General features: G+C 40.4%; 1 long non-coding RNA gene across 1 annotated transcript; it reads left to right on the forward strand.

Moving 5' to 3' along the window:
* The first annotated feature begins 7,414 nt into the window (after positions 1–7,414).
* LOC141407640 (uncharacterized) lies at positions 7,415–12,396 on the forward strand. Its single transcript, XR_012417398.1, has 3 exons — positions 7,415–7,534; positions 10,534–10,616; positions 12,299–12,396. It is a non-coding gene; the product is annotated as an uncharacterized lncRNA (long non-coding RNA).
* The last annotated feature ends 117 nt before the right edge of the window (positions 12,397–12,513 follow it).

The following is a 12,513-nucleotide window of genomic DNA, read 5'->3' on the forward strand; positions in this document are numbered from 1 at the left end:
TGAAGTAGAGATGATTCCACCAGAAGTCCTCAATAAGGTAAAGCCGGAAGTATGGGGTTCCAACCAACTGGGAAGGACAATTAATGTGAATCCCATAAAAGTCAGGCTGAAGGAAGGCACCCGACCTGATTAAAAGAAACAGTACCCCTAAAGAAAGAGGCTCTAGAAGGCACACAGCCAGTACTGGTTCGACTCTTTTGACATGGCTTAATAAGACTTTGTCAGCCCTTGTATAACACACCCATCCTGCCAGTAAAGAAGCCTCACTCACGCAAGTACAGGTTTATGAAAGATCTAAGGGTGACCAATAATATTGTGGAAGACATCCACCCCAATGCGACCAATTCATGCACTATGTTTACTTTCTTTCCCAGAGACCATGAATGGTCTACAGTGTTAGATTTACAGGACACTTTCTTTTCTATACCAGTGGATCCAGAAAGTCAATTATTGTTCACTTTCGAGTGGACAGACCCTGAAACAGCTTGCACGATTTCAATACTGTTGGACAGTGCTTCCTCAAGGGTTTAAAAATTCCCCAACTGTATTTGGGGAAGCAGTGGCTCAAAATATAAGAGACTTACAGTTGGAAAATGGGATACTACTACAATATGTGGATGATCTGCTAATCTTAAGTCCCTAGAGACAAGAGTGTCAAAATAACACTGTACAGACTCTAAACCATTTGGCAGCCTGTGGGTGCAAAGTCTTGAGCAAAAAGGCACAGATATGCAAACAAACTGTAGAATACTTAAGATTTCTATTATAGAGAGGCACCAGAGCCCTGGCAGAAGAGAGGCCAAATGCAATTGCCTCTGCTGCAATGCCCACAACCAGAAAGTAGTGGAGGGGCTTCCTGGGAATAGCAGGGTTCTGTAGAATTTGGATTCCCAACTAGGCACTGACAGTAAAACCACTATATGAACTGTTAAAAGGGGCCAACCACAACCACTTTGTATGGGAAGTAAAACACCAGACTGCATTTGAATAACTAAAGCATAAGTTAACATTGGCCCCAGCTTTGGGACCACCAAATTATCATAAACCCTTGCAACTTTATGTTCATGAAAGACTGGGTCTAGCACTTGTGGTCCTAATGCAAAAATATTGCAACCAGTGGCTTATTTTTCAAAACAGCTTGATTCAGTGACAAAGGGCTGGCATCCTTGTCTCAGTGCAGTAGCTGCCACATACCTGTTGCTCAAGGAAGCTAAGAGGCTGACTTTAGGTCAGTCCATCATGATTTATGTGCCCACCAAGTCCTGGAGTTATTAGAGCAGAAGGATGGCTACTGGCTAATGGTGGGCAGATTAGGCAAGTATCAGGCTATCCTGCTCGATGATCCTGAAGTAAACTATATGCCACTGGAGCCTTAAACTCTGCCACTTTGTTGACACCTACTGGACAACCAAAGGAACTAGTACACAACTGCCTAGCGGTTATAGATCAAGAGTCACCCAGTCAACCACATCTGAAGGACACAGCCCTACAGGGTGAAGACTGGATGCTCTTTGTGGACAGAAGCAGCCTAGTCACCAACAGAAGGAGGAATGCTGTCTAGGCTATAGTGACTCTCTTGGAGGTAATAGCTGCAAGAACTCTCCCAACAGGGACTTCTGGGCAAAAGGCTGAGTAAATCTCCCTTACGGGAGCCTTGCAACTGACCTAGGGGAAGAGAAAAATATCTAAACTGATTCCAAATATTCTTTCATGATAGTCCATGCACACAGAGCTATTTGCAAGGAAAGGAGACTGCTAAAGGCAGATAATACTAAAATTAAATACGCAAAGCCATGTTGGGACTATTGAAGGTGGTGACAACCCCAAGGGAAATAGCTGCTATGCATTGTCCAGGCCATCAGCACAGGAATTCCAATCTAGCTAGAGGGAACACTTTTACTGACTGCACAGCCAGGCACCCAACAAAGCAGTGCTGAGGTCCAGGCACCTTTAATTTCCCAAACAGATCTGACAGCTTTCAAATCGCAGGATACTCTTGAGGATTAAAAAGGCTGCCAAAGACAGAGGATATATTCAGAATAAGAAAGGTTGAAAAGTAAATGATGAAGGCTTGGTTTGGGTGCCAACACACCTCGTTCACCCAGTGCCAAAATATACTCATCACAGCATGCATTTTGGATGAGATGCCTCATTAACTTTCTTGCAAAAATATATAAAAGGAAAAGGACCGAAGGCTCACTTGGAAAGTATAACACAACATTGCGACCTTTGTGCTAAAAACGAGCCCAGTAACCATAGCAGAGGACAGCCTGGACAATAGAAGAGAGGTTTTGCATTGGCAAAATAAATTTCTGAATTGACTGGGGCATGTCTCAGATGTTTGGGGCTCACAATACCTAAAGAAATTAAAAGCAGAAACTAAAATAGATATTTTTGAAACAATGTTATTATTCACAATAACCTTATTTATAATAATTCTATTCACAATAATCAAAAGGTGAAAATGCAAGTGAGTATCAGCAAATAAAAGGATAAACAGAGTGTAGTGTCTACACACAAACAGACATTATTTAGTTTTAAAAAGGAATGAAATTCAGATTTGTGTAATAATATGGTTGAACCTTGAGGACATGTTACTATGCTAAATAAGCCAGACACAAAAGGACAAATACTGTATGAGTCCAACTATGTGAGGTGCCTAGAATAATTAAATGAAAGACAGGAAGTAGAATGGTGGATGCCAGATGATGAAATAAGGGGGAAATGGGTAGTTGTTGTTTAATGAGTAGAGTTTTTAGGTTGGGATGATTAAAATTGTAGTATATGTGTACTGGTGATGCTTGCTCAACAAGGTGGATGGACTTAATGCCAATCAGCTGTATGTTTTAAAATGGTTAAATGATGAATTGTATGGTATATATATTTTACCACACTAAAGAAAAGGTTTAATGACAAATGACAAAGCCAGGCTACATTGAAGATCTACACCCCCTTCCTTCTTCCCTAGACCCTGGAGAAATGCAGAGATGCGGGTTTAACCAAGTCCATCAGGGTGTCCAGTTTCAATCACTAACTGCTGGAACTGATCCTCAGACAAGCCAGGACCCAAGTACAAGCCCACCCACAACCAGATGAGCCCTCAGGGCCACTGGGGCCTTCTCTGACTTTGTGCTCTTCACACACTTCCTTACATTAGAATAATGTAATTTCTCAGAATGTTGTGCTTTAATTTTTCAAGAGAATGTCACAGGCTAGCCATGACACTGTTATGTGTATTTCTTTTAATTTATTTTTTTCATAATTATTAAATAATGTAATTGTTCAGAATTAGTATCAGAATTGTTTACTAAATATTAAATAATATAATTGTTCAGAATTGGAATTAAATAATGTAATTTAGGTCCCCAAAACTTTTTTATTTTCAATATTTTTAACTTTTATTTTCAGTTCAGGGATGCACGAGCAGGTTTGCTATATAGGTAAACTCATGCCATGGGGGTTTGTTCTACAGAGTATTTTGTTACCCAGGTATTAAGCCTAATACTCATTTGTTATTTTTCAAAATCCTCTCCCTTGTCCCAATTTTGATAAGTTGGTTGAGGCAAGAACCTGAATAGAGTGCATTCAAAAAAATGTAGGAAGAGAAGAATTAGATACACAAGTGTAGAAAGTATTCAAATAATGGGTTATAAATACACCTGAGAATTGAGAAGTCCCTGGAGAAGCTAATGGAGTCAAATGACAATTTTCTTTGAGATGGCAGAAAACACAGCATGCCTACATGCTCTTAGGAAGATTCTAGTAGAAAGAGAAAAATTGCTGATGCACGAGAGAGAGGATGAGAATTGCTGAATCATGTTTGAATTCATTCCTGTTTCTGCTGTAAAAAAATTATCACAAATGTTGTGGCCTGAAACACCATAATTAATTTTCTCACGGTTCTGGAGATCAGAATTCCAAAATCTGGTTTAACAGGCTAAAGTCAGGTTGTCCACAAGTTTGCATTTCTTCTTGAGGGTCTAGGGGAAAATGCTTTTCCTGGCCGTTTCCAGGTTCCAGAGGATGTGTTCTTTGGCTCATGGCACTTACTCTATCTTGAAAGCCAACTGCATGGTATCTTAGGATCTGTCTTTCCTTACATATCCTCTTTGATTGTGGCCCTCCTGGGTCCTACCTGTAAGGATTTTGAGATTACATTGCCTATCCAGATGATTCAGGAAAACCCTTCTATCTTATGATCCTTAACATAATCACATCTGCAAAGTTTGTTTTGCATGTAAGGTAACATAGTCACAGGTTCCAAAGATAAAGGCATGAGTTATTGATGGGGGAGAGCGGAGGAGGGGAAGCATTATTGAAACTATTGTACCAGCTTTGTGGAGAACTTGAAGCAAGTAAGCCTTAATTTTCTAGCCTTGCTAATAGAAAGTACTATATCACCAGCCACTAGGCCCTGAAAAAATCTAGATTTCATCTCAGATATAAATAAATAAAAACCTGTTCTTTAGCTCTGATATCATTTATACCCTATCATATGCCCCCTTCTAGATATAGTCCCTTTACTCCCTTAGTTTACAGTGATTTCCCAGGATTTGTGGACGTCTTTTTCACTGTACATGTAGAAAACTCCAGCATTTCTGTTCTTTACATTCTCAACAACTGAAAGTTTCTACTCATACCTAGATTATACTTCAGGCAATACTTCCAGGTTAGAACTTATACCGACAAAGAAGTACTTGTAACTGCTCTGTCTATGAACCTTTAACACACTTCATACTAATGAAGCCTCTTACTCTTTGATTTTCACTACACATCAGTTCATCAAGTTCTTGGTTGGTTGCGGACATTGGGTCTCTCATCTTTCCTCTTTCCGTTCTTTCAATCTCCACACAGGTCTACATACTCAGATTTGTTTACATAATAAACTAAATTGAAATCCTCAGACTACATTCATTCTCTCTAGATTTCTCTTTAGGTTTTCTGCTGGTTGGGGTCTCTTGTCCTTGTACCTATTCATCTGTGCTTATAGCAACCAACTGGATCAATGCGCATACACCCAGAACAAATTGCCCTGCTTGTATCTTTGTAGACCATCTTGCCAAAAGCTAAAATCCTACACCACAGATTGTTATTCATTTGATCTGTAGAAAAGTTTAGGTATTACCATGTTTCATTTATTTTAATTTGGATTTGTATAAAATTACAGTTGACAAGTGCAGTTTGCTACATGGATACATTGCACAGTGGTGAGGTCTGGGTTTTTAGTGTAGCTATCACCTGAATAATGTCCATTGTATTTACCCAATAATTTCCCAGCCTCGCAACCTTCTGAGTCTCCACCAGTGGAAGAAGGAGGATCCAATGGGCAGATATTAAGTGCCCATAGGTGTGCCTAGCCATGGGATTGGGAAACCTCTGCTGTTTGATGAATTTTAAAGAGGTTATTTGGGTTTTCTTGTAATTGTTGTTGTTGAGTTGAGTTCCTTATAAATTTTGGATGTCAGTCCTCTGTTAGATTCACAGTTTGCAATTATTTTCCCTGTTGTGGAGGTCATCTGTTCTCTGTTGATTTTTTTTTTTTTTTTTTTTTTTTTTTTTGCTTTAGAGAAGCTCATTGGTTTAATTTAGTCTGAGTTCCTTGCCAGGACCTACTTAAGAATTTTTTGCCCCAATAAGTTTTCCTTAGATTTTCTTCTAGCACTTGATAGTCTCAGGTCTCACATTTAAGACTGATTTATTTCCAGTTGTTTTAAAAGCTTGCAAAGCTATTTTGAGGTATGAGCAAGGTTGCAAATGTCTAACTTTTTGAAAATATCAATTTTTCATTATGGTTTTAGGGGTTAGGATTGTATTATCACCAACATGCATTTTACCATAAAAGCTTTGGTACGGTCACTCATGTTTATTTCCTTGCCCTTGGCATGAGCTACAGTGGGAAGAGTGCTGCAACCCTGCCCTAACCAATGCCACATGAGAGGGACTGTGCTGCAGGCTTCTGAGGTGGTTTCTCTCACATCTAGAAAGAAGCTTTTAAGATTCGGCGGCCCCTCTCCTTCAAGTGGCTCTTGTCCTGTTTCCTTGGGAGTTCTAAAATTGCTGCAGCAGCCTCCACTCAGCCTGAGAATGACATCAATACACAGAAGAAGAGTCAGGAAAAGATGAGAGAAGTTACAGATGCCCCTGGGCGACCCCCAGAGCTTACCATTCCTTAGACTTCTTGATATGGTGCTAACAGATTTGTATGTGAAATGAGACAGTTTCCTGATTCACATTGCAGGACTTGTGACAGGGGTGTGGGTCACCTGTTCAAACTCCTTGAGGGAGAGGGAGCATGGAGATGGGCAGGTGCACAGGCCAGGGCAAGCGTTTTGGGCTCTGACTTCATGGTAGGGTCTAGGGCTGGGTGCCTGCAACCACAGTGTTACAAAGCTCTTTCAGCTTTGCCATCTGCAGACGGCTTGAGTCTGCAGTTCCATGGACTCTCTGACTTATCTCAAAGGCAGAGGACCAGTGTGACAGCTTTCTATATCCCAAGCACTTGCCAGGCATCCCAGAAGAGTCAGATCACATGTGGGCTCTAAGGATGAGTGCAAGATTTTATTGAGTGGTGGAGGCAGCTCTCAACAAGATGGATGGGGAGTCGGAATGGGGGAAAGGAGTAGGAAGGTGATCTTCCCATGGAGTCAGGCTGCCCAGTGGCTGGACGATTCTCCAATCCTCCAAGGCCAAACTCCTTTCAGTGTCCAATGTCCCTCCTGTTCTCTCTTTCTGGATGTCATTGTTCTACCGTCCATCTGGTTGCCTCCTTGTCTCCTCGCCCGCTGGTCTGCCCTGGATCTTAGGTTTGGGGGTTTATATAGGGGCAGACTGGAGGCATGGTGGGCCAAAAGGCAAATTTTGGGGGCGTGAAAACTGAAATGCTTGTTCTCATTTAGGGGCACAGGTATCCAGGCTGGAGGGTGGGGCCTTTGCTGGGAAATCACCCTCTTCTACCCAGTATTTCCCTGTCTCCTGTCCATATCACATGGAGTTTCAACCATTCAGAAATAGGTATTTCTCACCTGGTTTTATGCTAATCAAAACCACTATAAAAATTGATAATTTTCTCTTTACAATCTCCCCTACTGTTGACCTATGCAGGAGACGTCAGAAGGTGTGCAAGCTGCTGAGTCACTCTGACTGCCTCAACTCCAGTAGATTGCAAGGGTGAACAATAGTATTGAGAAATAGTAAAATAACAAACAGTGCAGAAGAGGCAGGCATCTCAAAAAGTACTTGGTGGAATCGTCACTCATCCAGAGTGAACACGGTGTCACAGTTGTTTCTTCAGAGTTCACTCTATGAAAAAATTGAGCAATGTGGAATTTACTTTAAATTTCATGGGTTGTGAAATTTCATCTAATGTCATAATTAAAACTTCCTACATATTGTTTTAGGCATCTCTCTCTTTTCCCTAAAATTTTCTCCCGGGCATCCGCAGTACCTCAGCCTCCCCCACAGCCTCCCAGCTCTTCCTTTTTCCTCCTGCACGGCTTTTGGCGTCCCACCATTTTCCACAGCAATGCAGCAAACTGTGAGTTTCCACAGCCTCTCACAGACACGACTTCACCCACAAACCTCTGTGAGGCTCAAGTGTACCCCTTCTTCTTCACATAGATCCTCTTCACCCCAGAGAATTGAGTCAACCAAACAGGAAATCTCAGGATAAAACAGTGCTGGCAAACATCATTTTGTTTAAAGTATCGTATCAATATATATTTGTTGAGAAAATATTCAAGTTCTTTGCAAACTGTAACACTTGTTTAGGAAAAAAGATAGGGAGAAGAAATTAGGATCAGTTATTTACTTGAGGCACATGAGTGTTCTTCATGTATGACTCAAGGACATCCCACTTCTTTCCTCCCCGGTCTTCCATCTTCCATCTGTTTTCCTCCCTCTTCCCATCTCCCTTTCCTCATGTTCCTCCCCCTCTCCCTCACCTATAGGACTGAGAATTCCTGTGGTCTCCTGAGATCAGTTCAGTTTCTTTCCCCCTGATTGTATACAAGCTGTGGAAAGTTTTAGTTCTTGTCGACTCCACGACCCACATTAGTCAGGCAGAAGCCCCCGTTTACAAGGGACCCCTTGAGCCTTGGCAAGGTGCATGACACACACTTGATCACTGGAGAAATGATGAGTAGAGAATGACAAATAGAAGAGGGGAGCTTTGAGCCTGAGCTCTCTGGAGCATAAGAGTGGTTGAGGCTTGGCCCTTGCCACCTAGATTTCACACAACGTGTCAGGAATCCTGGATGCCCAGAAAGAAACCTGTTCCAGGGCTGGAGCCCCAACATAGAGCTTTCATTTAGGCAGTGTTGAGCAATAATATGTGGTTGGAGCTCTGCAGAGGGACCCCATAGGTGCATTGCGTAACGAAGCTGTGGGAGAAAGGTCTCACCCCTAACAATTCCAGAATTATAAATCTACCAGCCGCTTGCAACTTCAGCGTGGAAAAGCCAGGGGCATTAAACTCCAAACTGTGAGAGCAGCCATGTGGGCTGCACCCTGCAAAGCCACAGGTACAGTGCTGCCCAAAGCCCCAGAAGCCTACCCCTGGCACCAGTGTGCCCAGAATGAAGGATATAGGGTCACGGAAGATGATTCTGCAGCTTTAAGATTTAATTTCTGCCCTGTTGAGTTTATGACTTGCATGAAGCCCCTTCTTCTTCTCTTTCAACTGATATTTCCCTTTTGAAATGAGATTGTTCAACCGCTGCCTATAAAACCATTGTAATTTGGAAGTAAATAACTTGTTTTTGATTTTACAGGCTCATAGCTGATAGAAATTTGTCTTGGATCTCAGATAAATCTTTGCATTTTAGACATTTAAGTTGCTTCTAAACCTGATAAGGCTTTGGAGATTCTTGAGATAAACTGATTGGATTTTGTATGTAAGAAAGAAGTTTATGTCTTCAGCTTTTTGTCCTTTGTATCCTCAACTAACAATATTTTGGGGTGTCTATGATTTCTTGCTAAAATTTGGATTCCCGTTTCAATTTATCTTGTGCATAGTCTGTAATTATTTTCTTTGTAGTTACCACTGAAATGACATACTGCATCCCATAGTTATACCATCCACTTTGAAATCCCAATGTGAATTTAACTTCGATTCCATTCAAAAACTCTACTTTTCCACAGCTATGTTTCCACTTCACATTATTGATGCCACTAATTACAACTTTATACATGGTGCATATGTTAACAGAAATGTATTCTTATTCGTACACATTTGTAATGTAAATCTTGAAGAAAATGAGAGTAAAAAGAAAATTTCATAAATACATGTTTCCATGTTTTTCATACACCTACCTTTACAAGAGGTCATTATAACTCTATATGACTTCATGTTGCTGTCTAAAATTCGTTCATTTCAAAGTGAATTGCTCTCTTTAGCATTTCTTATAGGGCAGTTCTAATGGCAATGAACTCCTGCAGCTTTTACATCACATTGTCTTAATAACTTTTTGTTTTTAAGAAATAATTTGGCTGGGTGCAGTGGCTAATGCCTGTAATCCCAGCACATTGGGAGGCCAAGGTGGGTGGATCACACAGTCAAGAAATAGAGACCATGCTGGCTACTGTGGTGAAACCCTGTCTCTACTAAAAATACAAAAATTAGCTGGGCGTGGTTGTGCACACCTATAGTCCCAGCTACTTAGGAGGCTCAGGCAGGAGAATTGCTTGAACCTGGGAGGTTCAATGAGCTGAGATCACATCACTGCACTCCAGCCTAGTGACAGAGCAAAACTCTGTCTCAAAATAATAATAATAATAATAATAATTTTTTGCCAAATATGGAGTTATTGGGTGAAATTTTTTTTTAATTGGTCACCTTAAATATATCACCTACCATATCCTCCAAAGACTCTCATAAGAAATCTGTGGATTACCTTGTCCAGGAAACCTTGTACCCCATGAGTCATGTTTCTCTTCCTACTTTTTGTTTTGTTTTCTTTTCTTTTCTTTCTTTCTTTCTTTTTTTTTAGGGGATGGAGTTTTGCTCTTGTTGCCCCAGCTGAAGTGCAGTGGTGCAATCTCGACTCACTGCAACCTCCGCATCCTGGGTTTAAGCTATTTTCCTGGCTTAGCCTCCCAAGTAACTGGAATTACAGGTGTGCACCCCCATACCCAGCCAATTTTTTGTATTTTTAGTAGAAATAGTGTTTCACCATGTTAGCCAGGCTGGTCTCAAACTCCTGACCTCAGGTGATCCACCCACCTCAGCTTCCCAAAATCTATTGCTATGTAAAGATTATCTCTGGCTTTTAGAGTTGGATGATAACACATATAGGTCTGAGTCTCTTTGAGTTTATGCTATATGCAGTTCTTTAAGTTGCCTGAATTTGTAGATTCTTCTATTTAACCAATTTGAAAAAGTTTTGATGATTTTATTCTCCAAATAATCTCTCTACCACCATGGGTTTGCACTTCTCCTTCTGGGAATCCAATACTATCATACTGGTTGGCTTAAAGGTGTCCCATAAGTCCCATAGGACCTGTTCACATTTCTTTATTCTTGTTTCCTGTCCTTAGACGCAGGAATTTCGAGTGCGGTATCCCTATGTGCATTGAACATATCTTCATCCTTCTCAAATTTGCTACTGAAACACCCACTGGTGAGTTTTTCATTCAGGTATATTTTTTAGCTCCAATTTATTTCCTCTTCTTTTTTATAGTTTCTGTATTATGACTATATTTTGATTTTCTTACTTTTTCAGATTTTCTGTAGTTCTTAATCCATAGTTTTCATTAGCAATTTTAGCATATTTAAGACAGCTGTTTAAATGCCTCTCAACTAATTTTAATGCCTGTGATTCTTCAGGAATGATTTCTATTAATTTATTTTCTTTCCCATAATGGACTGTGATTTCTTGTTTGTTTGTATGCCTTGCTATTTTATTTTGTTTTTTTTTTTTTTTTTTTTTTGCGCTGGAGTGTTGCTCTGTCACCAGGCTGGAGTACAGTGGTGCCATCTCGGCTCACTGCAACCTCTGCTCCTGGGTTCAAGTGATTCCCCTGCTTTAGCCTCCCGAGTATCTGGGACTACAGGCATGCGCCACCACGTCCGGCTATGTTTTTATTTTTATTTTTATTTTTTTTTTAAGTAGAGACGGGGTTTCTCCATGATAGCCAGGATGCTCTCAGTCTCCTGACCTTGTGATCTGCCCTCCTTGGCCTCCCAAAGTGCTGGGATTACAGGCGTGAGCCACCGCATCTGGCCTGTATGCCTTGTTATTTTATTTAACTGGGCATTTGAAAAAATAAAACATCTTTGTAACTGCATATAGATTTGTTCTGTCATGACAGTCACCAACTCATAAGTGTGGCAGGTTCTCAGTCAAGGCATCAGCCCTACATAAAACCTCAAGACCTTCTTAGTTTGTTTCTGAACATGCACCTACATGGATTGTTTTTGCCATTTTATTTTTCACCAAATAACCAATGGCTTTTGAATCACTTGCTATTACAAAATTTTGTATCCCAGTTTCTCCTCAGTGGCTTAGATGGACTATTGCATGTCTCTTCTCCTAGTGTTTTGCCTGTAACATCTGTATGTGTATAGTCACCCTGAATCTCTACTGAGCCACTCTATAAATAAATAAGTTTATTTCACTCAATTTTAGATATTTTCTGATGTTTCCATGAGTCATATGGGAGTCTTATAATCCACGATCTTGTTGAAATTATCCTCTGTGAAAAATTTCAATATCTTTATAATATTACATTTATGTCAATGTATAACAATTTACCTATGTTTCAATTTCTGTTTGTTTTATGAAAAAGCCAATAGAAGCAATCAGGTCACTGCAAGTTGTGACTCTTCCAAGATGTGAATCATGGATCATGCAAATTACATTCATGTTCTAACCTGCCCTCCAGAGGGAAGATAAAGTAAAAATTATCCCATGTGAGGATTATTCACCAGTTTATATGTCATTAGTTACCAGTTTTTCTTTATGAATAGTGTTTAACAATATTATAAAGTATATCTAATAGTTATCAGGTTTTTGGCTTGTTACTTTTTGATAGTAACTTATAAAACCGGCTGGAAAAGACAAATAAGATAAGGCACAGTTTGCGTGTTACAAATTATATCCAAAGTCCAAAAGCTGTTAATAAGAAATCCTGTAGTAAAACCACATTGAATTTTATTTTTTATTTACACCCACATCAGGATTACAAGTTTATCGGGACTGCACCTTGATCAGGAAGGGATATTTCTCTTACAAGGCTAATAAGAAAGAAACAATAAATTTGCTGATGAAAACAGTAATGCACTTAAAAATTTTAACTTTAGGCCAGGCGCAGTGGCTCACGCCTGTAATCCCAGAACTTTGGGAGGCCGAGGCAGGCAGATCAGGAAGTCAGGAGAGTGAGACCATCATGGCTAACACGGTGAGACCCCGTCTCTAATAAAAATACAAAACAATTAACCGGGCATGGTGGTGGGTGCCTCTAGTCCCAGCTACTTGGGAGGCTGAGGCAGTAGAATGTTGTGAACCGGGAGGCAGA

The sequence above is a fragment of the Macaca fascicularis genome, chromosome 9 (assembly GCF_037993035.2).
Source record: "Macaca fascicularis isolate 582-1 chromosome 9, T2T-MFA8v1.1".
In the NCBI taxonomy this organism is placed as follows: Eukaryota; Metazoa; Chordata; class Mammalia; order Primates; family Cercopithecidae; genus Macaca; species Macaca fascicularis.